The sequence below is a fragment of the Amblyomma maculatum genome, chromosome 1 (assembly GCF_055883805.1).
Source record: "Amblyomma maculatum isolate TAMU_Amacu chromosome 1, ASM5588380v1, whole genome shotgun sequence".
NCBI classification, from domain to species: Eukaryota; Metazoa; Arthropoda; class Arachnida; order Ixodida; family Ixodidae; genus Amblyomma; species Amblyomma maculatum.
Window position 1 is genome coordinate 148,720,427 of NC_139344.1, and position 26,668 is coordinate 148,747,094.

Below are 26,668 nucleotides of genomic sequence, written 5' to 3' on the forward strand. Positions count from 1 at the left end.
TGAAGCCAGGGATGAAGATAGACGACCTACCTCATCAGATAAGAGTTGCAGGGGAGTTGGCCCTTGTTGTGGTGCCTGGGCGGCCAATGCAGTGCCTGCGCTGCCGCGGGACCGGTCATGTGCGCCGGGAATGTAAAATTCCGCGGTGTTCGACATGTAAGCGTTTTGGCCACTCGGAGGAAAATTGCGTACGGACGTATGCAGTGGCCACTGCACCGACAGCGAGGGCGGACATGACGGAGCTCCAAATGGATGTCGCAGAGACAGAAGAGGCCGCAAAGGGGGTCGGAGAAGCTGAAAAGCTATCAGCAACTACAGGCATGTTAGTGCCCCCGGGGGGCGGTGACGAGATAATCAGTAGGCCAGACAAGGAAGTCACGCTACCGAACAACGGACCGTCAGAGGAAGAAAGGGTGAGCGATGCCGAGAGCTCAAAAACTGAACTTCCGGAGTCTGCGGGCCGACAGGAAACCCTTGAAAAGAGCAGCGGCCGAGCGACCAACGTCCAAGGCCCTGCGAAGCGTGCCCACGACGAGAGCACAAGTGAGTTAAGCAAGGCAGAGGCAGCTAGCAACGACGAGCCGCCGATAAAAACGCCAATAGGGAGGAGGGCGACCTTCAAACCAAGACCAAATGTCTCGACGGACAGGAGAGCTGCCGAAAAGCCGCCCCCGTCACAAGGTCTGCCAGTCCAACCTCATGGCTCTGGCGTCAACGAAAGCGTCTAGCGCCATGCTAGACGTGAAGGGTAAGCACCATTCTCTTGGCCTCTTTTCACTCTAAGAAAATGGCTTATGTACTGTCACTAAAGGTTGCGACCCTTAAGGCTGGTTCACACTGGCGACTCGCGGAGGTCGCGCGGCTCGATTCGTCACGGAGGGGGCGACCTGCGACAATCGTCGATCAACAGGGAGTGTTCACACCGGAATGCGACTCGCTTCACGACAAACCTGCCTCCGAACGAGATTTGAACGAAGAGCCGACTTTCGCGCCTTTACGGCTTCTGCTACCGCGCTCGGGGTAGATCAATTCGGACTCATTTCGGTTATGAATATGTGAAATTATCAGCGAAAAACTGGATCTTATGGTTATTCCCATGTTTAGGACTGTTTCGACCGCCAACGCGCTATTGTTCGACGAAGACGGAAGCGGCGGTGGTGTGTGCGCTGTTGTTAGCGTTCTCGCGAAATAGCAGATCACGAAATCGCCTCATGACCGAGCATCAAGCACATGAACAATGATACGAGTACAAACGTGAATTAGTACGCTTCACTCTCGCAGTGCTCCTTAACATGTGTGCCCAACAACTGCGGGCGCAGTAAGTCGATCATGCACACACGCGCATGCACTCTTGAATTTTCCCGCCTTGGAAGGAGGCAGAAGCGCTGCGGATTGGCTCAGTTGCTTTGCGACTTCAAGTCGCGTCGCAAGAAATCGGTCAGTGAGCGACTCCATGGCGACTCCCTCAAACGGGTCGCTGGCGACTGGTTCGGGTCGCCACCTCCGTGACTAATCGCCCCCTCCGTGACTAATCGTGTCGCGCGACCTCCGCGAGTCGCCAGTGTGAACCAGCCTTTAACGTGAGAGGTCTAGCAGCAAAAAGGAAGCAGAGCCAGGTCCTGCGCCTTTTAAATGAAAATGACATCGATATACTTGGAGTTCAAGAGACAAAAGTCGAGGGTGAACAAGAGACCGAGAGCATGGTGCAACGTTTCACGTCGCGGTTTTACGCAGTTGTCAGCCATGCAGTCGGTACATCTGCTGGATGCGTCCTGTTTGTGAAGAAGTTGCCGGGTCTTGTAGTGCAGTCGCATGCTTCTTTTCCGTCGGGTCGGGGCGTGGTCCTCGATTTTAGTTTTTGCTCGGCTGAGTGGCGTGCTGTTTGTATATATGCACCTACGGTAGTTGATGAGAGGGCTGCTTTGTTTGATTTTGTTGAAGATTATTTAAACACGGATAAGGAACTTGTCTTTCTGGGAGATTTCAATTGTGTACTGAGCTCCGGTGACAAAACTAGCCATCGTACATTTAGGGATCGTAGCACAGAGGTACTTTCGCGCTTGATTGATGAGTTTGCACTGGAAGACGTTGCAGAGTGTCTCACGAGCGAGCGACGGGTTCAGTATACGCATTTTCAGGGTGCTAGCCACGCCCGCCTTGACAGAATTTATGTGGCCGCAGAACTGGCTCCAAAATGTCAGGATTATTATGTTTTGGCGGTAACGTACTCAGATCACTGCATGGTTCAGTGTACAATTGGAACAAGAAAGAGAGGTAGCGGTTTTAGTTGGGAATTGTGGAAGTTAAATAATAAACTGCTGAATGACGAGCAATTCACCAGACTAGTAGAAGAAGAAATTGTTAGGATTTGTCAGGAGGACAGCCACGAACTGGGTCAAGAATGGGAACTGTGTAAGCAACAAATAAAAATCAAAGCTATAGAAAAGGCCAGCTGCATAAGGTTTCAAGAAAAACAAAATGAAATGCATTTAAGATCTTTGCTAGATAAATTGTTAGGCCTGGAGTGTAACACGCCAGGGTTATACATGGACGATATTAGAAAAATAAAACAAAGACTTCAACTGAATGACGAAGACCGTTATCGCGGAGCACTGGTGCGTGCGAGAGCGGAAAAACTTGCCATGGATGAGACGCCGACAAAAAGATCGTTGGGAATAGAAAAAGCAAATGCAAGGCGAAATCACGTGGCAGAGGTAGATTGGGCAGGACGCACAGAGACCGATAACGAAGGAATCGCGAAAGCTTTCCAGGAGTATTATGAAGAGCTTTTTTCGTCCCGAGAGGTTAATTTGGACCGTTTCAAAGAATCCTTTCTTGACGCGATGACAAAAATTGATGACGAACAAAAAGAAAGACTGGAGCGGCCAATAAGCGAAAAAGAAGTGCAGCAGGCAATAGAAAATTTAAACCCAGGGAAATCACCCGGGCCTGATGGCCTGAGTGCGGCTTTTTATAAAGCGTTCAAGGAACAGCTATCTCCTTTGTTGTGTGCCTTATTTAATGAAGCGTATGAACTGAAGGCACTGCCTGCGTCTTTCGGATCGTCGCACACAGTACTTATTCCGAAAACTGACCAACCAGATAAGCTTAGGCAGTTGTCGTCTTACAGGCCCATTGCTCTGACAAACGTTGATTACAAGATTTATATGAAGGTGCTTGCTGGCAGACTACAAACGGTTATATGCGAACTAGTGGGCCCTCACCAAACGTGCGGTATCAAAGGGCGATCCATCTTTCAGAACATTCACAAAGCGAGAAGTGTGCTCGAATGCTGCGATGCAACTCATGCGTGTGTTGCTTTACTGCAGTTGGACTTGGAGAAAGCTTTTGATTGTGTGGCGCATACTATTCTGTTCAGTATATTAGACCATGTTAATGTCGGCGCTGTTATTCGAGAGGGAGTGGCCTTGGCGTACCGTAACTGCACTACGAGATTAATTGTCAATAAGTCACTGGGGGCCCCCATCAACGTACGACGTTCGGTGCGCCAAGGTTGCCCCCTCAGCCCTCTTTTGTTCGGAATTTATATTGAAACATTGTGTTTAAGCATCCTACAAAACAATGACATTGATGGTTTTCGACTGCAGGAGTCAGAAGTCAAATTGCTGGCTTACGCAGACGACGTTGCGGTTTTTTGTGTGAATAAGGAGAGTATAAAGAGGACAGTGGATGTGGTAAAACATTTTAGCAGTCACAGGGAGTAAAGTTAACTGGGGTAAGTGCCTGGGATTTTGGCACGGAGAATGGCAGCTGACCCCCGACACTTACGCTAATGTGTCGTGGGTTACAACGCCTGCAAAGTACTTGGGTGTGCCCTTGGAATTTTACAAGGAAAGCGAGCCATACTGGCTAGAGCAGGTCAGAGAAACCCGTGAAAAAGCGGAGAAATGGAAAAGCGCTCAATTATCAATATTTGCAAGAGCCGCAGTTTGCAACCTTTTTTTAATTAGTAAGTTATGGTATGTAATGCAAGTGTTGCATTGCTCCCGTGTAAATGTGCAAAAATTGCATCGAGTTTTTGCGGTGTTTGTTTGGGCCTCGAGTTGGGAGAGGTGCAGTCGGACAAATTTGTTCCGGCAGGTGAAGCATGGGGGGCTTGGTCTGGGTCATTTGTTTGTGCGACAGATTGTAAACCGGTTTATGTTTTTTAGGGATGCCAGTGATCCATTCCTGCGCACAGTGTGTCAACAAAGACTTGGTCGAGCGTTGCCTGATTTCGTAGTTTATACTCAATGTATGCCGGGCTCTCTTTTTGGATTCTTTAGGGAAATTGTTGTGAGCGTGAAATTCTTAAGCACACGTTTTTCGAAAGAGTATTTAAGTAATGTTAAAAGGAGAACATTATACAAGGATGTTTGTGAAGTGGTGTTCCCGGTGCCCTTGTACCGAGCTTTATACTATGGAGGCACAGGAAGTAATGTATTAAAACGCGTAAAAAAAATGCAAGTTGCTACGGGAGCTAAAACGTTTTTCTTTATGCTACATACCGGTACTTTGAGTGTAAAATCATTTATGGAGGAGAAGGGTATGTTCCTACCGTGGGGGGCCCAATGTCTCATCTGCAAACAGCCAGAGACAATAGATCACGTGTTTTTGCATTGCTGGGAGGGGGTATATTTGTGGGATGTTCTGCAAAGGACAATAAAAAAACAGTTGCCACTTGATTCCCATGGCATTAGGTATTTGCCATTGGAAAACCACGATGATATGCCGTTAGACCAGGTTATGTTAATGTGCCTCCACAGTATATGGCGCGCACGAATGGCTGGTTATCACTGCGATCCAGATGCACGGCCAGCCCGCATGTATTTCCGTGAAAGTGTGCAGCGATGGCTCGACGTGCTTAAATTGCAACCATGTGCTCCTGAGTGGCTGTCAAAGCTGGAACCTTTGACGGTGCTCAAGGAATTTTAAAATGACAATGCCTGCCTCTCAGTGGGGGATAGGCAACGAGAAACTAGCTTTGTGTACATATATTATTCCTTTGTTCCTGTTGTTTTGTGTTCCAGTGCGTTGTATTTGTGTCAAAGTCAGGCAATAAAGAAAAAAAAAAAAAAAAGTTCCGGCGTGGTCTAGTGGCTAGGATACCTGGCTCGCACCCAGGAGGCCCGGGTTCGATTCCCGGCGTCGGAAAGATGGCGGTCTCATGGTGTAATGGTTAGCACTCTGGACTCTGAATCCAGCGATCCGAGTTCAAATCTCGGTGAGACCTGCGTCCATTTTTTTTTCTGCCTATGTTACGCATCTGCATTCTCTTGTGCTCTCGCTTGCAATCCTCAGCCACGTTCCGGCGTGGTCTAGTGGCTAGGATACCTGGCTCTCACCCAGGAGGCCCGGGTTCGATTCCCGGCGTCGGAAAGATGGCGGTCTCATGGTGTAATGGTTAGCACTCTGGACTCTGAATCCAGCGATCCGAGTTCAAATCTCGGTGAGACCTGCGTCCATTTTTTTTTCTGCCTATGTTACGCATCTGCATTCTCTTGTGCTCTCGCTTGCAATCCTCAGCCACGTTCCGGCGTGGTCTAGTGGCTAGGATACCTGGCTCTCACCCAGGAGGCCCGGGTTCGATTCCCGGCGTCGGAAAGATGGCGGTCTCATGGTGTAATGGTTAGCACTCTGGACTCTGAATCCAGCGATCCGAGTTAAAATCTCGGTGAGACCTGCGCCTCTTTTTTTTTTCTGGCTATGTTACGCATCTGCATTCTCTTGTGCTCTCGCTTGTAATCCTCTTCCACGTCCCGGCGTGGTCTAGTGGCTAGGATACCTGGCTCTCACCCAGGAGGCCCGGGTTCGATTCCCGGCGTCGGAAAGATGGCGGTCTCATGGTGTAATGGTTAGCACTCTGGACTCTGAATCCAGCGATCCGAGTTAAAATCTCGGTGACACCTGCGCCTCCTTTTCTTTTTCTGGCTATGTTACGCATCTGCATTCTCTTGTGCTCTCGCTTGTAATCGTCTGCCACGTTCCGGCGTGGTCTAGTGGCTAGGATACCTGGCTCTCACCCAGGAGGCTCGGGTTCGATTCCCGGCGTCGGAAAGATGGCGGTCTCATGGTGTAATGGTTAGCACTCTGGACTCTGAATCCAGCGATCCGAGTTCAAATCTCGGTGAGACCTGCGTCCATTTTTTTTTCTGCCTATGTTACGCATCTGCATTCTCTTGTGCTCTCGCTTGCAATCCTCAGCCACGTTCCAGCGTGGTCTAGTGGCTAGGATACCTGGCTCTCACCCAGGAGGCCCGGGTTCGATTCCCGGCGTCGGAAAGAGGGCGGTCTCATGGTGTAATGGTTAGCACTCTGAATCCAGCGATCCGAGTTCAAATCTCGGTGAGACCTGCGTCCATTTTTTTTTCTGCCTATGTTACGCATCTGCATTCTCTTGTGCTCTCGCCTGCAATCCTCAGCCACGTTCCGGCGTGGTCCAGTGGCTAGGATACCTGGCTCTCACTCAGGAGGCCCGGGTTCGATTCCCGGCGTCGGAAAGATGGCGGTCTCATGGTGTAATGGTTAGCACTCTGGACTCTGAATCCAGCGATCCGAGTTCAAGTCTCGGTGAGACCTGCTCCTCTTTTTTTTTCTGGCTACGTTCATCATCATCATCATCAGCCTGACTATACCCACTGCAGGGCGAAGGCCTCTCCCATATTTCTCCACTTAACCCGGTTCTGTGCTAGCTGCATCCACTTGACCCCTGCGAACTTCTTAATCTCATCCGCCCACCTAACTTTCTGCCGCCCCCTGCTACGCTTTCTTTCCCTTGGAATCCAGTTTGTTACCCTAAGCGACCATCGGTTATCCTCTCTTCGCACTACATGTCCTGCCCATGTCCATTTCCTCTTCTTAATTTCTACTAGAATGTCGGTAACCTGAGTTATTTCTCTGGCCCACTCTGCATGCTTTCTATCTCCTAATGTTACCCCTACCATTTTTCGTTCCATAGCCCTCTGGGTTGTCCTCAACTTAAGTAGACCTCTCTTGGTTAGCCACCACGTTTCAGCCCCATAGGTGAGTACAGGCAAGATGCAACTGTTGTATACTTTCCTCTTTAGCGATACCGGTAAACTGCTAGACATAATCTGCGAGTGCTTGCCAAATGCGCTCTATCCCAATCTTATTCTGGCTATGTTACGCATCTGCATTCTCTTGTGCTCTCGCTTGCAATCGTCTGCCACGTTCCGGCGTGGTCTAGTGGCTAGGATATTCTGCTTCCGGCCACGGCAGTGAACGGACGCAGGATGCAGGGCTCCTCAGGAGCGGCTTCAGCGACCATGTCAGGCCGCGGTAACAGGACTGCTGAACAGGACAACACTTAGCAGGTCGTTTTGCCTGCGCTTCCAACAGGTCGGTTTGTTTTGAATACCGTTTTTTTGCACGCCGATATCAGGGCCCGCCCGTACCGGGTGGAAGATTTCCGGGATGCTTTAGCACAACACTCGCTAATCCCCGATGTTATCGCTATGGGGGCGTATCGGATGAGCCACGTCTGGGCCGTCACTCTCAAGGATACTGAAGCCGTCAACAAGATTGTCAGTGTAGGTGAGCTGTCTGTGAAAAACGGGCGCTGCTTGCTGATTTACCCGGCGAACCAGGACGTGCGACTCAAGCTTCATTGGCTACTACACAACGTGCCAGACGAAGATGTTCGTGCTGCATTTGCGCCGTACGGAAAGGTGTCAGACGTTTCCCGGGAGCGTTGGCGTGTTAAAGGTATGCTAGAAAAGGGCTCTACAACAAGACTCGTCACGCTGAAGCTGAAAGCTGGCATGAAGCTCGACGACCTGCCGCATCAGTTGAATGTTAGCGGTGAGCTCGCGCTCGTCATTGTGCCAGGCAGACCCCCGTTGTGCCTACGCTGCCGGGGAACGGGTCACATCCGCAAAGAGTGCCGGGTTCCTCGCTGCGGAACCTGTCGACGGTTCGGGCATGAAGACAGCCAGTGTGCACGAACCTACGCTAGCATTGCCGGACCTGGGACCAGCGAAGACTCGTCCGAGTTAATTATGGACGAGGCGGATGCGGAGGAGGCTGGTGACATTAGAGGTCAGTCAACGAAACAGGACGCGCCTTCCATGACGGTTTTAGCAAAGAATAAGGTGACGGTCTCAAATGAAAAGAATGAAACTCTGCATGTCTTGAACGTTCCATTCCAGGACCATGAAAGCGCGTCAAAGGAAGCGGCAGAAGACGTAACCAAATTTTCCGACGCTGAGGATCATCTCAGTACTGAGCCTTCCTGTACTGATGCCATGGAGGTTGGGCCGGAGACAGCAGCCTTAATTGCCGCGAAACGTCCGCATGAGGAAAGCGTCGAGGAGACTCAGCTGCCAGGCGGTGTTTGTGGTGAGCCGCCGCCGAAAACTTCTGGCATCCGAAGAGCCACGTTAAGACCGAAGCCGAACTTCTCGGCCGACACGCGGCAGGCGGGGAAACCGCCTCCGTAGTTTTTGTGGTGTCCTGAACGATTTGTGGATAGGCTGCCTACCGACCAGCGTCAGGAACCTTCTGCAACCAAGTGGTGCGTGTGTGAGCAAAAATGAAACAATGTGCTTGGACTTCGTTTGAATGCATCCCGACATTCTGCTGGGAGGACATTACATGCATACATACGCCGCTGATCGTCAGAAGCGGAGGCCACGCAACCATGAAGGTAGGCACCATGCGGGTACGGGCGTCTCTCTCTAATACATGACTCTCAAGCTTAATTCGCCGTTACATGTAGCTACTTTGAATGTCAGAGGACTGGGAGCGAGAAAGCGACAATGCCAGCTCAGTCGCCTCCTTTTGGATAATGATATAGATATAGCAGCTGTGCAAGAGTCAAAGATTGAGAGCCAAGAAAGCACTGACCGTATGGTGGCTTCTTTTCAAACAAACTTTTATGTGTGTGTATGCCATTCTGTTGGTGTATCGGGTGGATGCCTTTTTTTATACGTAACACGCTGGGAGTAAGCGTAGAGCCCGTTCTTGCCTGTCCAAGCGGTCGGCTTTTGGTTACCGCTTTTACCTACTCTAATTTATGCTGGCGTGTTGTGTGTGTGTATGCTCCCAATTCAGGATGTGAGCGTGAATTTGTTTTTTGAGTCTATTGAGGTGTGGTTGAAGGTCGACAAAATCTTGCTTGTACTTGGTGACTACAACTGTGTGTGCGCAGCTGTGGACCGAGCGGCAAAGTGTAAACCTCGAAGAGACAGAAGCTCCGAGCTGTTGAATGCACTTGTGCATGAGTATGGCCTTGAGGATGTTGGTAGTGTGTTCTCCACTGGAAACCAGCCAGAGTTCACGTACTTTCAGCGAGATAGCCATGCTAGATTGGACAGGGTGTATGCCTCGGTTGATCTTGTTTCCCTATGTACTGCATATGAGGTCAAACCTGTGTCTTTCAGCGATCATTGTCTCGTGAGTGCAGTGTTTGGCCGCAAAGGAAAGAAATCGCGCTTTAACTGGTACCTACGGAAACTGAATGCCAAACTTCTTGCCGATGAAGAGTTCCTTACGGAAGTTAAGACCGAGTTTGAAAATCGTCTTGCTATGAGACCAGTAAGTTTTGCAGAGTAATGGGACAGCTTCAAAGAGTGGGTCAAATTGAAATCCATAGAAAAGAGCAGTAAGGTGCGGCATAAAGAGAAAGAAAAAGAAAAAGAACTGAATGAACAACTCCAGTTTTTATTGAGCATGGAAAGTTCTGTGCCAGGGCATTTCGCCAGTAAAATACGAGAGATAAAAAGTGAGTTGGAAACAATCGACAGCGAAAGATACACAGCGGCTGTCATACGTGCAAGGGCTGAAAAACTTTGGGCAGGAGAAGTGCCGACAATACGAGCGCTAGCAGACGAGAAAAGATACGCCTGCCAGAAAGAAATAAGGAGTATAAGGTATACCGGCCATATCAAAGAAGATGCTAAAGATATTCAGCGTGCGGTAGCAGAACACTTCGAAGAACTGCTTAGCGCTAAGCTTCAGACTGTATAGCGGCTTTCATACAGATTTTCTAAGACTGATGCCTGCACTGGATGACGAAAGTAAAGCGCTCCTAGAAACACCTGTCAGGTCATCTATTGCAGATACTATCTCCTGCAATATAGTATCTGCAATATTGCAGGAGATAGTATCTGCAATAGATGACCTGACAACTGGGAAGGCCCCTGGGGCGGATGGTCTAAGCGCTGCCTTCTTTAAAACTTTTCAGCAGTATGCGGCTCAGTTTATGCTCCGTGTAATCACTGAAGCTTATGAACGTAATACTGTCCCATTGTGTTTCTCTACATCGCACATTGTTCTAATACCCAAGACAGATGATCCGGAGAAACAACTGTTGGTGGGGTCATATCGACCGATTAGCCTCACCAATGTTGACTACAGGTGTACATGAAGGTTTTAGCAAAACGACTGCAAAGCGTAATAAAGAAATTGGTTGGGTCTCATCGAACGTGTGGCATCAAGGGTCGATCCATTGCCACGAATATACATGTCGCAAGAACCGTACTAGAATGTGTTGATGCACTCGGTGGTCAGATAGCCATGATGCAGTTAGATTTGGCGAAAGCTTTTGACCGTGTTTCTCACGAAATTCATTTTTCCATTTTCGAGCATTCTAACCCTGGTGACCCCTTCATGGATCACTGCCTTGTCGTGGCGGAGGGGCTTGAGAAACTCGATGAAGTCGTGAGCTCTGCTGTGTAGGGCCACCCAAGATAGACAGGTCACGGCAGAGAGTTCTGACAAAATGTGATTCACTGGAGAAGGTAATGGCAACCCACTCCAGTATTTCCTGCCAAGAAAACCCTATGGCCAGTCACAATACCATTAAAGATATGGCGCCGGAAGATGAGCCCCCCAGGTTGGAAGGCGTCCCACATGTTACTGGGGATGAACAAAGGGCGATTCCCAGTAGCTCCAGGACGAATGAAGCGGCTGGGCTAAAGCCAAAAGGACGCTCAGTTGTGGATGTGTCGGGAAGCGACCCGAAAGTCCGATGTTGCAAGGAGATATATCCCATAGCAACATGGAATGTAAGATCTATGTCACAAGGTAAACTGGATGTCGTCAAGCGAGAAATGGACAGATTGAACATTGATATCTTGTTTATCAGCGAGCTCAAGTGGACCGGAATGGGATAATTTAATTCCGGCGACCGTTATGTCTTTTATTGTGGGCACGAATCCAAGAGAAGGAATGGGGTCGCTCTCATAGTAAACAGAAGAATGGGCAAAGCAGTGCTAGGGTACAACCCCAAAAACGACCGAATGATTTCACTTCGGATCCAAGGTCACCCTTTCAACATAACAGTTATCCAAGTCTATGCACCGACCGCTACTGCTGAAGAAGCTGACGTTAAGAGATTTTATGCGGACCTACAATGCCTTTTAGACCGCACCCCATCATCAGACGTCGTTTTTCTCATAGGAGACTGGAATGCTAAGGTCGGGAGTGAAGAAATATCCGGAATTATAGGCAAGTTCGGTCTTGGCGAGCCAAATGAAGCTGGGCAGAGGCTAGTAGAGTTTTGTCAAGAAAACAACCTGACCATAGCGAATACTCATTTTCAACAGCACAAGAGGCGCCTGTACACATGGACTTCACCGGACGGTCTGTACAGGAATCAGATCGATTATATTCTTTGCCGGCAGAGATGGAGAAGCGCTATACAAGCAGTAAAAACAAGGCCTGGAGCCGACTGTGGCACCGATCATCAGCTTCTTGTTGCCAAAATTAGGCTTCGATTGAGGAAAACGCAGAAAACTAGAAGGCCTTTCAGGTATGATCTGGATCAAATTCCATTAGAATATGCTGTGGAAGTGATGAATCGATTTCAAGAATTAGATCTAGAAGACAGAGAGCCCGAAGAGATGTGGACTGATGTTCGTGATATAATAAAGAAGTTGCTACTAAGGTAGTTCCAAAGCAAAAGAAATGCAAGAAAGCAAACTGGTTATCTGAAGAGGCTTTGCAAATAGCTGAGGAAAGGAGGATGGCAAAAGTTATGGGGGAAAGAGAAAGATACAAGGCTCGCAATGCGGATTTTCAGAAAATAGCAAGGAGAGATAAGAATGCCTTCCTGAACATACAGTGCCAAGCAGTTGAGGACAACAGCCAATTAAGGAACACAAGAGCTCTGTATAAGACAATTAAAGATATCAAAGAAAGCTTCTGTGCTAAGCTGAGCGTGATAAAGGACAAACGAGGCAAGGACATCACTGAAGTCTCAGAGATAAAGAAGAGGTGGCAGGAATACACAGAAGAACTGTACAAGAAGGACCCGAATGTGCAAACCCAACATAAGACGGTTGTGATTACTGATCTCGAGCCGGGCATCCTGAGGAGTGAAGTTGAATGGGCCTTAGCCAGCCTTGCTAAGAACAAAGCTAGCGGAATTGATGGCATTCCAGCTGAGTTGCTTCAAAACCTCAACCATGACGCTGTTAACATTCTTCATACATTATGTCAGAAGATTTGGACAACCCTGCAGTGGCCACAGGATTGGAGGAGGTCAGTTTACATCCCCTTTCCAAAGAAAGGCAGTGCCAAAGATTGTTCCAACTACCGCACGATCGCGCTTATTTCGCATGCTAGCAAGGTGATGTTGAAAATCCTCCAAGGAAGGCTGCAGCAGTATGTGGATCGGGAGCTTCCGGACGTGCAAGCTGGGTTTCGCAAGGGCAGAGGAACTAGAGGCCAAATCGCCAACCTTCGCTGGATCATGGAAAAAGCAAGAGAGTTCCAGAAATCCATCTACTTCTGCTTTATTGATTATGCGAAAGCGTTTGACTGCGTAGATCACAGCAGATTGTGGCAAGCTCTCCAAGAGATGGCAGTTCCAATTCACCTCATCTGTCTCCTCAGGAACCTGTATGAAGGACAAGAGGCCACAGTCAGAACTGGGCATGGTCTTACTGATTGGTTTCCGATTGAGAAAGGAGTGAGGCAAGGCTGCATACTGTCGCCCTGCCTATTTAACCTATATGCAGAGTGCATCATGAGGAAGGCCGGTCTGGACGAGTCTTCAGCTGGAGTGAAGATCGCTGGAAAACGTATCAACAACCTTAGATATGCGGATGATACCACTTTAATGGCAGAAAGTGAAGTGGAACTCAAGAGACTTCTGATGCGCGTACAAGAAGAGAGTGAGAAGTTTGGGCTTAAACTGAACATTAAAAAGACAAAGATCATGGCGTCTTGCCCTATCAAGTCCTGTAGCATCAATGGACAAGAAGTGGAAGCTGTGACAGATTTTCTCTTCTTGGGCTCCAAGATTACCTCGGAAGGAGACTGCAGCCATGAAATTAGGAGACGCCTGCTTCTGGGAAAAAGAGCCATGGTTAGCCTTGACCGCCTAGTAAAGAGCAGAGACATTAGTCTGCCAACCAAGATCCGTATAACTCGTGCTATGGTCTTTCCAGTTGTGATGTATGGATGCGAGAGTTGGACTGTGAAAAAGGCTGACCGCCGAAGAATTGACGCGTTTGAATTGTGGTGTTGGCGAAGACTCTTGAGAGTTCCTTAGACTGCCAGAAGATCAAATCAGTCGATATTGTCGACCATAAACCCTGACTGCTCATTGGAGGGTCAAATTCTAAAGTTAAAGCTCAGCTACTTTGGTCATCTGATGAGAAGAGAGGAGTCGCTGGAGAAAGATTTGATGTTGGGAAAGGTTGAGGGTCGCCGGAGTAGGGGTAGGCTGCGAACGCGATGGTTTGATGGCATCCTCGAGGCACTGCAGATGAAGTTATGTGATGTTAGGAAGATAGTGAGAGACCGGAAAGCGTGGCGTGACATGGTCCATAGGGTCACGAAGAGTCGGACACGACTGAACGACTGAACTGAACTGAACCCTGGTGACGTCATAGTGGAGGGTGTTAAAATGGCGTATGCGAACTGCACGACCCGTATTATATTGAATGGTGAACTGACTGACAGCATCGCAGTACGTTCATCGGTAAGGCAGGGCTGCCCGCTCTCACCCCTGCTTTTTGCACTGTATTTAGAGCCACTTTGCTTGGCTATCATTGATAGCGATCGCATTTTAGGGTTCAAGCTGCAATCAGCACACGTGAAAATGCTAGCATATGCTGATGACATAGCAGTGTTTTGTGCAACTAGAAAGAGCATCTGTGAAGTCACGGGTGTCGTCCAAACATTTTGTGATCAAACCGAATGTAAGATCAATTGGGAGAAAAGCTCTGGGTTTTGGCACGGTGATTGGGACGTGACACCTGATTTCTTCTGTAAGCTGCGATGGTCTGCTCTCCCAACACGATATCTAGGCGTGCCTTAAGAATGTTATCAAGATCCCAACGTGCACTGGATGGAAGAAACATCCAGAGCGAAAGAAAAAGCGGATGCCTGGCAAGGAAGGAAACTCTCAATGTTTTCGCGCGCTTCTATTTGCAATGTTTTTCTTATTTCGACGCTGTGGTACCTCATGAATGTGTTGTGTGTCTCACGAACCTCAATTCAGAAAATGCACCGCGTTTTTGCTGTTTTTATTTGGCATCCACATGGGAAAAAACCGCTCGGACGAATTTGTTTATTTCTGTTAAAAGGGGCGGGCTTGGCCTTGCACATCTGTTCTTGCGTCAGGTGGTTTCGCGATTTATATTCCTCCGTGATCAAAAAGATACCTTTCTAAGAACTGTGATGCAAGTGCAATTACAGAGTCTGCTCCCTGAATGGATTGTGTCATGTGAAAACATGCCTGGTACTGTGACTGGCTACCTGCGCGAGGTTGTTTTTTCGTGCAAGTTGCTTAAAGTGCGGTTTTCTTTTGATTACCTTTACAATGTTCCTAGAAAAAAACTATAGAGATCTCATTGACGTGATGCTGCCGGTGCCTTTTTACCGGGTATTACACTGTGGAGGCCCAGGGCAGGACGTTTTGAAAAGAGTTAAGAAGATGCCCGTGAGGCCATCTGCTAACACGTTCCTTTTCAAACTTCACTCTAATACGCTCCCTGTTAAAACCTGGCTGAATGAAAAAGGTATCTTCTTCCCATGGACAACAAATTGCCTGTTATGCAAAAACCGGAAACAATTGAACACGTTTTCTTACAGTGTTGGGATGCTGTCTTTCTATGGGACGTCCTCCAAAGGACAATTAAAAAGGAGCTTCCATTTACTCCTTACGGTATAAGATTCCTACCAGTGCAGAACGATGATGCACCTTATGATTTAATTATGCTTCTTGGCCTCCATAGTTTGTGGAAAACACGAATGCAGGTGCGTCATGCAGATATAGATACACGATCGGCGCGTGAAAACTTTATTGAAAGTGCTGTTTATATACGCGAAACTTTCAGGAGGCAGCAGGATCCGCCACAATGGCATTGTCTCTTTGATGAGTTTGTGCACTTGAAAAGATTTTAGCCACGTACGCGATAGCTCAAGTGTAGTTGACGTTTTTTATCATGTGTGTTTTTGTTTTGTGTTTCGCGGCAATAAAGAAAAAAAAATCTAGTGGCTAGGATACCTGGCTCTCACCCAGGAGGCCCGGGTTCGATTCCCGGCGTCGGAAAGGTGGCGGTCTCATGGTGTAATGGTTAGCCCTCTGGACTCTGAATCCAGCGATCCGAGTTCAAATCTCGGTGAGACCTGGGCCTCTTTTTTTTTTTCTGGCTATGTTACGCATCTGCATTCTCTTGTGCTCTCGCTTGCAGTCCTCTGCCACGTTCCGGCGTGGTTTAGTGGCCAATTCTTAGACTGCTGGGATGCAGTATTTCAATGGGACGTGCTACAAAGATTAATTAAAAGAACTACCACTAAACCCTTATGGCATCCGGTTTTTACCGGTGGAGAACGAAGACGTACCCTATGATTTAATAATGCTTCTGGGCCTCCACAGCTTGTGGAAAACACGAATGCAAGTAAGGCACGGAGATATTAACATTCGCAGTGTACGTGAAAATTTTGTTGAAAGTGCTGTTTATCTACGGGAATGTATCTGCGCGCTCCCCGACCCACCACAGTGGGCAGAAGTTCTGGATGACCTGGTAAAATTGAAGAAATTTTAACCTCACACGCGTCAGCTCAAGGGCAGCTGAAGTGTTTTATTAAGTGTGACAATTTGTTGTTCATGTATACCTCGGAAATAAAGAAAAAAAAAGCGTGGTCTAGTGGCTAGGATACCTGGCTCTCACCCAGTAGGCCCGGGTTCGATTCCCGGCGTCGGAAAGATGGCGGTCTCATGGTGTAATGGTTAGCTCTCTGGACTCTGAGTCCAGCGATTCGAGTTCAAATCTCGGTGAGACCTGCGCCTCTTTTTTTTTTTTTTTTCTGGCTATGTTACGCATCTGCATTCTCTTGTGCTCTCGCTTGTAATCCTCTGCCACGTTCCGGTGTGGTCTAGTGGATTACATTTCCGGCCACCGAGCGTGACGGACGTGCTATCGTGCTCCGTTGGAGCGGTGTTAGCGGCTCAGCCGAGCCGCGGAAACAGGATTGCCGTTCATGATAACGAGGAATACGAAGTGATGCTGCCCCACCTACCTACAGGTCGTATCGTTTTGAACACAGTATTTTTGCACGGCGACGTTCGGGCGCGGCCGTATAGGGTCGACGACTACAGGGATGCCCTTGCCAGTTTGGATTTGCTCCCAGAGGTTGTAGCCCTGGGAGCATTCCAAATGAATCACGGGTGGGCGGTTACGTTTAAGAGTTCTGAGGCCATGCAGAAAGCGCTCGCGGCTGAAAGCATTTCCGTCAAGGAACGTCGTTGCATCGTTATCGACCCCAACAAGCAGGAAGTACGAGTCAAGGTGCACTGGGTTCTCCACAATGTGACTGACGATGATGTGCGGGTGGCGTTCCGACCATGTGGTGAAGTGACGGAAACGTCGAAAGAGAGGTGGCGTGTTCAGGGCGTCACCGAAAAGGGGTCCACAACTAGAATGCTGAGCCTGAATCTGAACAAAGGTGTCACAGCTGAAGACATTCCCCACCAAATCCGTATCGCAGGTGAGCCAGCTCTTTTAGTAGTCGCATGGAGGCCCCTCCTTTGCCTGCGATGTAGGGAAAGGCCACATTCGTCGCGACTGTCGAGTGCCTAGGTGCTCGCATTGTCGGCGATTTGGGCATGATGAGAGCCAGTGTGTTCCCACGTACGCCAGAATGACGGGCCCGGCAAGGAACAGTGAGCTGGCGGAACATGTCATGGATGAGGTGGAGGCTGAGGATGCGTCAAAGGAAGCAGGTGTTTTACCATCTGCTGCTGCAAAAGACCTGCAACCTTCAAGCGGTGAGCACACAGTGGCGACGACGGCCTCGCAGCACGAACTGCCTCAACTCGAACAGGAGCAAAAGAAAAATCGGGAGAAGACGCCTACTGTCGAAATGGAGGATACCTCAAGGAACGAACTAAGCACCCTACAAAATGTCAAAGATGCAAATATGGAAGACACCGCTGTTTCGGCCACAAAACGCTCTCATCTTCAAGCGGTACAAGGCGACCAGCTAAGTGACGGTGCAGCAGTGGAGGAGCCGCCCACCAAAGCGACACCGACGCGGCGAGCGCCATTTAAACCAAGGCCAACTATTCCGCCTGATAGAAGAACAGCTGAAGCGACGCCGAAATAGCGCTGCTTCTGTGGTAACTTTGTCCTTTTCGGATGCCGGAGCAACGTGTGCGACACACTTGACTACGCATGGAGGACGACCCAGAAGAAGCGCATCGAGCCTCTAGTAAAGGCTGGCACAGCGTGGGCACAAGTGTTAATCCGCTGAGCACGGAAACCGCTGCCGCGACATGGTGCCCTGAGGTGAGCACTGCACGATTTGTGTGTTCCTCCAGAGATAAGGGAACATTATTTCATATGCCATTGCGCATAGCGACGTTGAATGTCAGGGGGCTGGCAGCGATCAAGCGTCAGCGTCAAGTCAGCCGAATTTTCCTAGAAAATGATTTGGACATTATCGCTTTGCAAGAAACCAAAATTGAGAGTGAGGAACATACAGATCGAATGGTTGCCAATTTTCGGTCGCGATACAATGTGTGTATATGTCATGCTGTTGGAAGGTCGGGTGGTTGCGCCCTATTTTTGAGAAACAGTCTGGGCATTGTGGAGGAAAATGTCGTAGCATCCGAAGATGGCCGGTTACTGGTTGTTGACTTTGCACTGTCTGGTAGTGCTTGGCGTGTTATATGTGTGTATGCACCTAACAATCAGACTGAGCGTGTTGCTTTTTTTGAGAAGGTTGAAGCGTTCCTAAATTGCGCGAAAAGTGTTATTCTTGTGGGTGACTTCAACTGTGTCTGCTTAACAGAAGATCGAGTACCCAAGTCCCCGATTCGCGATCAGAGCGCTCGGTTGCTGAACTCACTAATTCAAGACTATAATATGGAAGATCTTGGCAGTGTATTGTCACAAGGCTCACATCCCTGTTTTACGCATTTCCAACGCGGCAGTAATGCGAGACTAGACAGAGTGTACGCCAGCTTGCAACTTGTCACAGCATGTGAAAAATATGATCTAAAGCACCTCTCGTTCAGCGATCACAGTCTTGTGATGGTTACGTTTGATAACAAGCCCAAAAAGTCACGGTTTAGTTGGGACCTCTGGAAGCTTAACGTAAAACTTCTAGAAAATGAAGAATTCATTGAGCGAATTAAAGAAGAGATAGCTAAAATGCCCTCGACTCGCTCATGGAGCTACGCAGCAAAGTGGGAATCATTTAAGAACGACGTCAAGGTGATTGCGATAGAACGAGGAACAATACTTAATCAAAGATGTCGAAAAATGGAGAAAGAATTGAAGTGCAATTTGGATTTCATAATGTGTATGGAAACAGCAGCGCCTGGCATGTACATAAACAAAATCCGAGAAATAAAGAACCAGCTAGAAGCTCTGGAGACAGACAAGTACAGAGCGGCAGTGATAAGGGCGCGGGCCGAAAAGTTGTGGGCAGGTGAAGCACCGAACAAACGTGCGTTGTGCGATGAAAGGCGGTATGCAACGCAGAAAGAGATCCGGCAGATTCGGTACCACAATGAGATTACCAGCGACAAGAAGGAAATTGAGCAGGCCTTTGTGGAATATTATACAGAACTGGTAGGGAATAAAAGAACGAGGTGCGAACTGCATGATGAATTTTTATCGCTAGTGCCCAGATTAGATGAGCCCACGGTTGCTCGCCTAGAACAACCTATCAGCATTGGTGAAGTTGAAAGCGCAATTGACGAGCTAGTCCTTGGGAAGACGCCAGGGCCCGATGGCCTCGGTGCCGCTTTTTATAAGACCTTTCGAGATGAAATTAGCCCAGCTTTACATGCGGTGATCACGGAAGCGTACAAAGAAAAACAAATGCCGCTGTCTTTTCGTACTGGTCACGTAGTGCTAATCCCCAAAACGGATGACCAAAGGAAACTGCAGTCGGTAGGGTCTTATCGCCCGATTACGCTGACCAATACCGACTACAAGATATTCATGAAGGTTCTGGCCAAGCGCCTGCAAAGTGTGATCATGCAACTCGTTGGACCGCACCAAACCTGCGGAGTAAAAGGGCGCAGTATATGCACAAATGTTCATGTTGCGCGTAGTATTCTGGAATGTTGTGATGACTTTGCTGGTCGAGTAGCAATGATCCAACTGGACCTGGCAAAGGTATTCGATCGGGTATCGCATGAAGTTCTGTAAAGCGTGCTCGAACATGCAATGTAGGATGTGTTATTCTTGATGGTCTAAAAATGGTTTATGACAATTGCACCTTTCGAATCATTGTTAACAAAAGCTTAAGCGAAACTGTCCCCGTGCGGTCTTCAGTAAGACAAGGTTGCCCACTCTCTCCTTTACTTTTTGCTCTATACCTGGAGCCATTTTGTCTTAAACTGATCAACCCCGAACTAATTAACGGTTTTCGTATTGAGTCGTCCCAGGTGAAAGTTCTTGCCTATGCGGATGATATTGCGGTGTTTTGTAGCGACCGAAAAAGTGTTCAAGAAGCAATTTTCGTTGCCAAAAACTTTTGTGAACAGACCGGCGCTGAGATTAACTGGGACAAAAGTGTCGGCTTCTGGCACGGAAATTGGGAAATTGCGCCGAGGTCTTTTGCGAACCTCCAGTGGACAACCGTTCCATCGAAGTACTTGGGAGTGCCACTGCAATATTATAACAGGAGCGCCGTAACTGGAAGGACGTGATGGCCGAAGTGAAGGAGAAAGCAGGGGCTTTTCAAGGTAGAGAATTATCCATGTTTGCGAGGGCATCCGTATGCAACATTTTTCTAATCTCCAAATTGTGGTATGTTTTGCAGTTTCTATGTCACGCGTATATGTGCAAAAAATGCACAGAGTGTTTGCTGTATTCATTTGGGCGTCCAACTGGGAAAGGACAAAACGAACCAATTTATTTAGAGCAGTTCGAGATGGTGGTGTCGGTCTCTCACATTTGTTTGTTCGGCAACTCGTCTCCCGTTTTATGTTTTTCAGGGATCAAAGTGAGCCCTTCTTACGTACAATGATGCAAGTGCGTCTAGCAAATGCCCTTCCAGATTTTATTGTGTCTACTGCAGGGTGGCCAATATGCGGGTTGAAGGGATATTTAAAGGAGATTGTTGACTCTGCCTATATACTGAAGGTTCGATTCTCGATAGAATATCTGTCTGGTGAACAAGAAAAAATTGTATAGTGACTTAATAGATGTCATGATGCCAGTTCCCTTGTACCGAATGATAAACAATGGAGACCGAGGGCAAGATGTTTTACAAAGAGTTAAAAAGATGCCGATCAAAGCAAGTACGAAGTCGTTCTTTTTCAAACTGGACACTAGTACACTTCCAGTTAAGACCTGGCTAGATGACAAAGGAATATTTGTACCCTGGACCACAAACCGTTTATTATGTAAAAAGCCTGAGAACATCGAACACGTGTTCATTGAATGCTGGGATCCGGTATTTTATTGGGATATTCTGCAACGTACCATAAAGAAGGATTTGCCCATAACACCTATAGGAATACGCTATCTACCAACAGACAATGATCACACAGGTATTCCCTACGACATGATAATGCTGCTCGGCCTCCATAGTTTATGGAAGACACGAATGGCAGTCAGGAAGGCAGATGTCAATGTCCTGTCGGTGAGAGAAAACTTTGTTGAAAGTCTGTGCTATGTACGTGAAGTTTATCAGGCGCAGGTTGAGCCACCTTCATGGCTGAATGTATTGGATGAACTGATCCAGTTCAGGAAATTTTAATGTATCACTCCAGCCAAAGCAGGCTGAAGTGTTTTTTTATTACAATGTATTTCCTTTGCCTCAAAAAACAGGTAAATAAAAAAAAGTGGCTAGAATACCTGGCTCTCACCCAGGAGGCCCGGGTTCGATTCCCGGCGTCGGAAAGATGGCGGTCTCATGGTGTAATGGTTAGCACTCTGGACTCTGAATCCAGCGATCCGAGTTCAAATCTCGGTGAGACCTGGGCCTCTTTTTTTTTTCTGGCTATGTTACGCATCTGCATTCTCTTGTGCTCTCGCTTGCAATCCTCTGCCACGTTCCGACGTGGTCGGGATTCCACTTCCGGCCACCGAGCGTGACGGACGTGTTATGACGAGCTCCGTTGGAGCGGCTACAGCGGCCATCTCGAGCCGGGGTGACAGGGTTTTTGCATCGGGTGAAGAATACCAGGTCGTATTGCCTGGTTTGCCTACAGGACGATTCGTTCTAAACACTGTTTTCTTGCACGGAGACATCAGTCCGCCCATACCGGGTGGAAGATTTCCGGGATGCGCTCGCTCCCCTGTCGCTCCTGCCGGAAGTTATCGCCCTCGGGGTGTGCCGCATGAGCCACGTTTGGGCCGTAACCTTTAGGGGCGATGTGGGCGTAAAGAAGATTGTGCAAATGGGTGAGCTGAAAGTGAAATCTGCTCGATGCCTCATGATTGACCCGGCGAACCGAGACATCCGAATGAAGCTACATTGGCTGCTGCCCAGCGTACCGAACGAGGACGTGCGGCTCGCTTTCGCGCCGTTCAGCAGTGACCGACATATCTAAGGAGCGGTGGCGCGCACAGGGTGTGGCGGATAAGGGTTCCACCACGAGGCTGGTGACGTTGAAGTTGAATGCAGGCGTGAAGCTGGACGACCTGCCCCACCAGGTGAACGTCGCTGGAGAGCTAGCCCTTGTGGTCGTTGCGGGCAGGGCTCCCCTCTGTCTGCGGTGTCGAGGCACGGGCCACATTCGGCGCGACTGCCGCATTCCACGGTGCGGTTCCTGCCGTCGCTTCGGACATGACGAGACCCAGTGTTCTCGGACGTACGCCAGCGTCGCTGGACCCGTGAGCAGCGTAGACGCTGCCGAACTGCTCATGGATGAAGCCGACGCGGAGGAGGCATCGAGAACGGCTAATGTATCGTCGCTGCAAGAGACCACGGTGGGCGCCCCACAGACGGATCAACTGGAGTGTCAACCTGTCGCTGGCGCAACGCCCGAGAAGTCTTCCCCAGAGTCTGCATCGGCCGTCGCCGTCGTGCCGAATGGTGCGGCTGTGACATTATCTGACTCTGTGGTTAGCGACACCCAGCCCATGGACGTTCTCGGTACAGCGGTCAGCCAAACGGTCGGAAAACGGCCGCACGAGCAACTCGCTCCGAATGTGCCCCAACTTGGTGCCAGTGGCGGAGACGAGCCGCCGACTAAAATATCAGGTATGAGGCGTTCGACCTTGAAGCCGCGTCCGAACATTCCTGTAGAATCACGGCAGGCGGGTAGTTTTGTGTAGTTCATGCCATACAGAGGTGGCATGGGGTTCCGGGGTGTGTCGTTTATGTAGACACCATGAGATAGGGACCTTTCCTTTCTTCGACATGGCAATCTACCTCCCTGAAGAGCTACGTGTAGCTACAATAAACGTACGGGGCTTCGGAGCAAGAAGGCGACAGTGCCAGCTTAACCGCCTTTTCATTGAGAAAGATCAGCACGTAGTAGCTGTTCAAGAAACCAAAATTCATAGCCAAGAAGCGACAGATCGAATGGTGTCCGCTTTCAGACTGCATTTCGACATTTGTGTGTGTCATTCAGTTAGTTCTTCTGGCGGCTGTGCCCTTTTCATACGTAAAAATGTTGGTATAAATGTGCAGTCGCTGTTTTCGTGTCAAAGTGGCCGGCTCCTGATTGTTGATTTTTCACATTACGATGTAAACTTCAGAGTTATGTGTGTGTATGCACCTAATATAGCTTCCGAGAGAATAATGTTTTTTGAACGTTTCCAGACGTACCTAGATTGTGAAAAGGTCATAGCTTTGTTGGGGGATTTCAACCGTGTTTGTCGCGCTGAAGACCGTGTAAAATGCTTGACAGTGAAGGATAAGAGTGCGGAGATCCGGAATTCAGTTATTCACGGTCACAACTTGGAAGATGTTGGAAGTGTGTTTTCAAATGCTACTCAACTGCAATTCACTCATTTTCAAGGCAGTAGCCACGCACGACTTGATCGGTTGTATGTATCGCTTGAATTAGTGCCGCTGTGTACATCGTATGAGGTTAGACCAGTGTTGCTTTAGTGATCACTGTCTAGTGATTGCAAACTTCGGCAGAAATCAAAGCAAAAACAGCTTTAATTGGGACCTATGGAAACTCAACACGAAATTGTTGGAGGACGAGGGTTATGTTAAGTACGTTGATGGGGAGCTAAAAACGTTGCTTGCAGAGCAGCCGATAAGTGTTGCCGTGGGCTGGGAAGAATTTAAACAGGCAGTAAAACTGAAGGTAATTGAAAACAGTAGTAAACTGCGATATGAAGAGAAACAAAACGAAAAACACCTGTGTGAGCAACTAGAATTCCTTACTGGTATAGAATGCGCTCAACCAGGTACATTTTCCAAAGAACTAAGGAGCATCAAGATACAGTTGGAAAGATTAGATACAGATAAGTACAGAGCGGCGGTTATTCGCGCACGGTCTGAGAAGCTGTGGGCCGCTGAAGCACCTACAAAGCGTGCTTTATCGGACGAAAAGCGATACGCGAGCCGTAAGGAAATACGGAAAATACGAAGTGGGAATGATGTTTCGTCGGACGGCAGTATTATCAAACATGTAATTGCAGGTCATTTCAAAGACCTACTTGGTCACCCGCGAAAAATGGTAGGGGATTTTGAAGCAGAATTTTTGTCTCTAATGCCCAAGCTTGATGATGAAGAAAAGGAGCGACTAGAAATGCCATTTTGCGTCGAAGAAATAGAGGACGCAATAGACGCTCTGCCAGCTGGTAAAGCACCGGGCCCTGACGGATTAGGGGCGTCCTTTTATAAAATGTTTAAGCCAATGATAGCTCACCTCCTCCTGAAGGTTATCAATGAAGCTTATGAGCAAAACCGTGTTCCACTGTCCTTCAGAACTTCATATATCACACTGATTCCGAAAACTGAGGAGCCGGAAAAGCGTTTGTTGGTGGGGTCTTATCGCCCGATAAGCCTCACCAACGTTGATTATAAAATATTTATGAAAGTGTTGGCAAGACGACTGCAATGTGTGATAACAAAGCTGGTTGGCACGCATCAGACTTGTGGCATAAAGGGACGGAGCATCGCCACGAACATTCACGTAGCGCGAAGCGTACTAGAATGTTGTGACGCACTTGGTGACCGTGTGGCAATGATCCAACTGGATCTCGCAAAAGCATTTGACCGGGTGTCGCATGATGTGCTGTTTGCCATATTGGATCACTCCAATGTTGGGGATTTAATAACAGACGGCGTCAGAATGGCGTATGCCAACTGCACGACGAGAATTATAGTGAACGGAGAACTGACCGAAAACCTGCAAGTGCGGTCGTCAGTTAGGCAGGGCTGTCCCATGTCGCCCCTGTTCTTTGCACTCTACCTTGAGCCTCTTTGCTCGACTATCCGAAATAATGAGAGCGTAACGGGCTTCAGGCTACAGTCAGCGCATGTTAAAATATTGGCCTATGCCGATGATATTGCGGTTTTCTGTTCAGATAACGATAGCATCTGTGAAGCCACAAATGTAGTCCACAAATATTGTCAGTCTACGGGGGCGTTAATAAACTGGGAAAAGAGCTATGGCTTCTGGCACGGCAGTTGGGAAGACACGCCAGAGTACTACTCTCGACTGCAGTGGTCAACGATTCCTACAATGTATCTAGGTGTACCTCTCCAAGAATACCAGGACCCTGATTCGTATTGGAAAGATGAAACTTTAAATGCAAAAGAAAAGGCTGATGCGTGACAAGGAAGGCAATTATCTGTATTTTCGCGGGCTACCGAGTGCTATTTATTTCTCACTGGAAAAATATGGTATGTCATGAATGTGCTCAGTGCCTCTCGGATCAGCATTCAAAAATTGCACCGTGTTTTCGCCTTTTTTATTTGGGCATCGACGTGGGAAAGAACCAGTCGGACAAACTTGTTCCTGTCTGCAAAAAAAGGTGGGCTAGGCCTTGCACATTTGTTTTTGAGGCAAGTCGTCTCACGATTTATGTTTCTGCGAAATCAAAATGACATGTTCCTGCGCACAGTTGTGCAACTCCGACTGTGCAGACTCCTTCCAGGATATGTGGTATGCTCTTGTCATGCTATGGGTGGTGCTGTGAGAGGGTACCTACGCGAAGTGGTACTTGCATACGGGATGCTGCATGCGCGGATGCAATACTTGAGTGATGTCACGCGGAAAAAATTGTACTCAGATTTATTGGATGCAATGATTCCTGTTCCACTTTACCGTTTGCCATTATGTGGAGGCCCAGGAGGAGATGTTTTGCACAGAGTGAAGAGAATGCCGGTGTTACCCTCGGTCAAATCCTTTTTCTTTAAACTTCATACTAACACGTTATCAGTAAAAACATGGCTTCATGAAAAAGGTCTTTTTGTACCCTGGACAACTAACTGTTACCTATGTAAGAAAGCTGGAACCATAGAACACGTATTCCTGGATTGTTGGGATCCCATCTTTTTCTGGGATGTGCTTCAAAGGACTTTGAAAAAAGAATTACCCCTAGATATGTACGGCATAAGATTCCTTCCGGTTTTACACGCTGACAATAGTCCACTGGATACGATTATGATCCTCGGCCTCCACAGCTTGTGGAAAACGCGAATGCAGTTCAACAATGCAGATGTTGATGTGCGCCCTGTACGGGAACATTTTATAGAAAGTGCTGTACGTTTGAGGGAAGTGTATCGAACACTCCCCGAACCACCAGAATGGATAGACCAGCTTAACAGCTTGGTAGAGATGAATAAATTTTAACGCGTCGTGTCCGCTAAAGGTTTGCTGACACGTTTTATCACTTTTGTATGTTGTGTATTGTGTGTCGAAGCCGGCAATAAAGAAAAAAAAAGTGGCTAGGATACCTGGCTCTCACCCAGGAGGCCCGGGTTCGTTTCCCGGCGTCGGAAAGATGCTGGTCTCATGGTGTAATGGTTAGCACTCTGGATTCTGAATCCAGCGATCCGAGTTCAAGTCTCGGTGATACCTGCGCCTCTTTTTTTTTTTCTGGCTATGTTACGCATCTGCATTCTCTTGTGCTCTCGCTTGCAATCCTCTGCCACGTTCCGGCGTGGTCTAGTGGCTAGGATACCTGGCTCTCACCCAGGAGGCCCGGGTTCGATTCCCGGCGTCGGAAAGATGGCGGTCTCATGGTGTAATGGTTAGCACTCTGGACTCTGAATCCAGCGATCCGAGTTCAAATCTCGGTGAGACCTGCGCCCC

General features: G+C 48.4%; 18 non-coding genes and 1 pseudogene across 18 annotated transcripts; all 19 read left to right on the plus strand.

Moving 5' to 3' along the window:
- Window positions 1-5,082: 5,082 nt before the first annotated feature.
- TRNAA-CGC (transfer RNA alanine (anticodon CGC)) lies at window positions 5,083-5,154 on the plus strand. The gene has a single exon. It is a non-coding gene; the product is annotated as a tRNA-Ala (tRNA).
- A 7-nt stretch (window positions 5,155-5,161) lies between these two features.
- TRNAQ-CUG (transfer RNA glutamine (anticodon CUG)) lies at window positions 5,162-5,233 on the plus strand. Its single transcript has one exon. It is a non-coding gene; the product is annotated as a tRNA-Gln (tRNA).
- A 74-nt stretch (window positions 5,234-5,307) lies between these two features.
- Window positions 5,308-5,379, plus strand: TRNAE-CUC (transfer RNA glutamic acid (anticodon CUC)). The gene has a single exon. It is a non-coding gene; the product is annotated as a tRNA-Glu (tRNA).
- Window positions 5,380-5,386: 7 nt separating this feature from the next.
- TRNAQ-CUG (transfer RNA glutamine (anticodon CUG)) lies at window positions 5,387-5,458 on the plus strand. The gene has a single exon. It is a non-coding gene; the product is annotated as a tRNA-Gln (tRNA).
- Window positions 5,459-5,532: 74 nt separating this feature from the next.
- TRNAE-CUC (transfer RNA glutamic acid (anticodon CUC)) lies at window positions 5,533-5,604 on the plus strand. Its single transcript has one exon. It is a non-coding gene; the product is annotated as a tRNA-Glu (tRNA).
- Window positions 5,605-5,611: 7 nt separating this feature from the next.
- On the plus strand, window positions 5,612-5,683 carry TRNAQ-CUG (transfer RNA glutamine (anticodon CUG)). The gene has a single exon. It is a non-coding gene; the product is annotated as a tRNA-Gln (tRNA).
- A 74-nt stretch (window positions 5,684-5,757) lies between these two features.
- TRNAE-CUC (transfer RNA glutamic acid (anticodon CUC)) lies at window positions 5,758-5,830 on the plus strand. Its single transcript has one exon. It is a non-coding gene; the product is annotated as a tRNA-Glu (tRNA).
- A 7-nt stretch (window positions 5,831-5,837) lies between these two features.
- On the plus strand, window positions 5,838-5,909 carry TRNAQ-CUG (transfer RNA glutamine (anticodon CUG)). Its single transcript has one exon. It is a non-coding gene; the product is annotated as a tRNA-Gln (tRNA).
- Window positions 5,910-5,985: 76 nt separating this feature from the next.
- On the plus strand, window positions 5,986-6,057 carry TRNAE-CUC (transfer RNA glutamic acid (anticodon CUC)). The gene has a single exon. It is a non-coding gene; the product is annotated as a tRNA-Glu (tRNA).
- Window positions 6,058-6,064: 7 nt separating this feature from the next.
- On the plus strand, window positions 6,065-6,136 carry TRNAQ-CUG (transfer RNA glutamine (anticodon CUG)). The gene has a single exon. It is a non-coding gene; the product is annotated as a tRNA-Gln (tRNA).
- Window positions 6,137-6,210: 74 nt separating this feature from the next.
- Window positions 6,211-6,282, plus strand: TRNAE-CUC (transfer RNA glutamic acid (anticodon CUC)). Its single transcript has one exon. It is a non-coding gene; the product is annotated as a tRNA-Glu (tRNA).
- A 146-nt stretch (window positions 6,283-6,428) lies between these two features.
- Window positions 6,429-6,500, plus strand: TRNAE-CUC (transfer RNA glutamic acid (anticodon CUC)). Its single transcript has one exon. It is a non-coding gene; the product is annotated as a tRNA-Glu (tRNA).
- A 7-nt stretch (window positions 6,501-6,507) lies between these two features.
- TRNAQ-CUG (transfer RNA glutamine (anticodon CUG)) lies at window positions 6,508-6,579 on the plus strand. The gene has a single exon. It is a non-coding gene; the product is annotated as a tRNA-Gln (tRNA).
- An 8,954-nt stretch (window positions 6,580-15,533) lies between these two features.
- On the plus strand, window positions 15,534-15,605 carry TRNAQ-CUG (transfer RNA glutamine (anticodon CUG)). The gene has a single exon. It is a non-coding gene; the product is annotated as a tRNA-Gln (tRNA).
- An 809-nt stretch (window positions 15,606-16,414) lies between these two features.
- Window positions 16,415-21,344, plus strand: LOC146204499 (uncharacterized; annotated as a pseudogene).
- Window positions 21,345-21,348: 4 nt separating this feature from the next.
- TRNAQ-CUG (transfer RNA glutamine (anticodon CUG)) lies at window positions 21,349-21,420 on the plus strand. The gene has a single exon. It is a non-coding gene; the product is annotated as a tRNA-Gln (tRNA).
- A 4,942-nt stretch (window positions 21,421-26,362) lies between these two features.
- Window positions 26,363-26,434, plus strand: TRNAQ-CUG (transfer RNA glutamine (anticodon CUG)). The gene has a single exon. It is a non-coding gene; the product is annotated as a tRNA-Gln (tRNA).
- Window positions 26,435-26,510: 76 nt separating this feature from the next.
- Window positions 26,511-26,582, plus strand: TRNAE-CUC (transfer RNA glutamic acid (anticodon CUC)). The gene has a single exon. It is a non-coding gene; the product is annotated as a tRNA-Glu (tRNA).
- A 7-nt stretch (window positions 26,583-26,589) lies between these two features.
- TRNAQ-CUG (transfer RNA glutamine (anticodon CUG)) lies at window positions 26,590-26,661 on the plus strand. The gene has a single exon. It is a non-coding gene; the product is annotated as a tRNA-Gln (tRNA).
- Window positions 26,662-26,668: the final 7 nt, after the last annotated feature.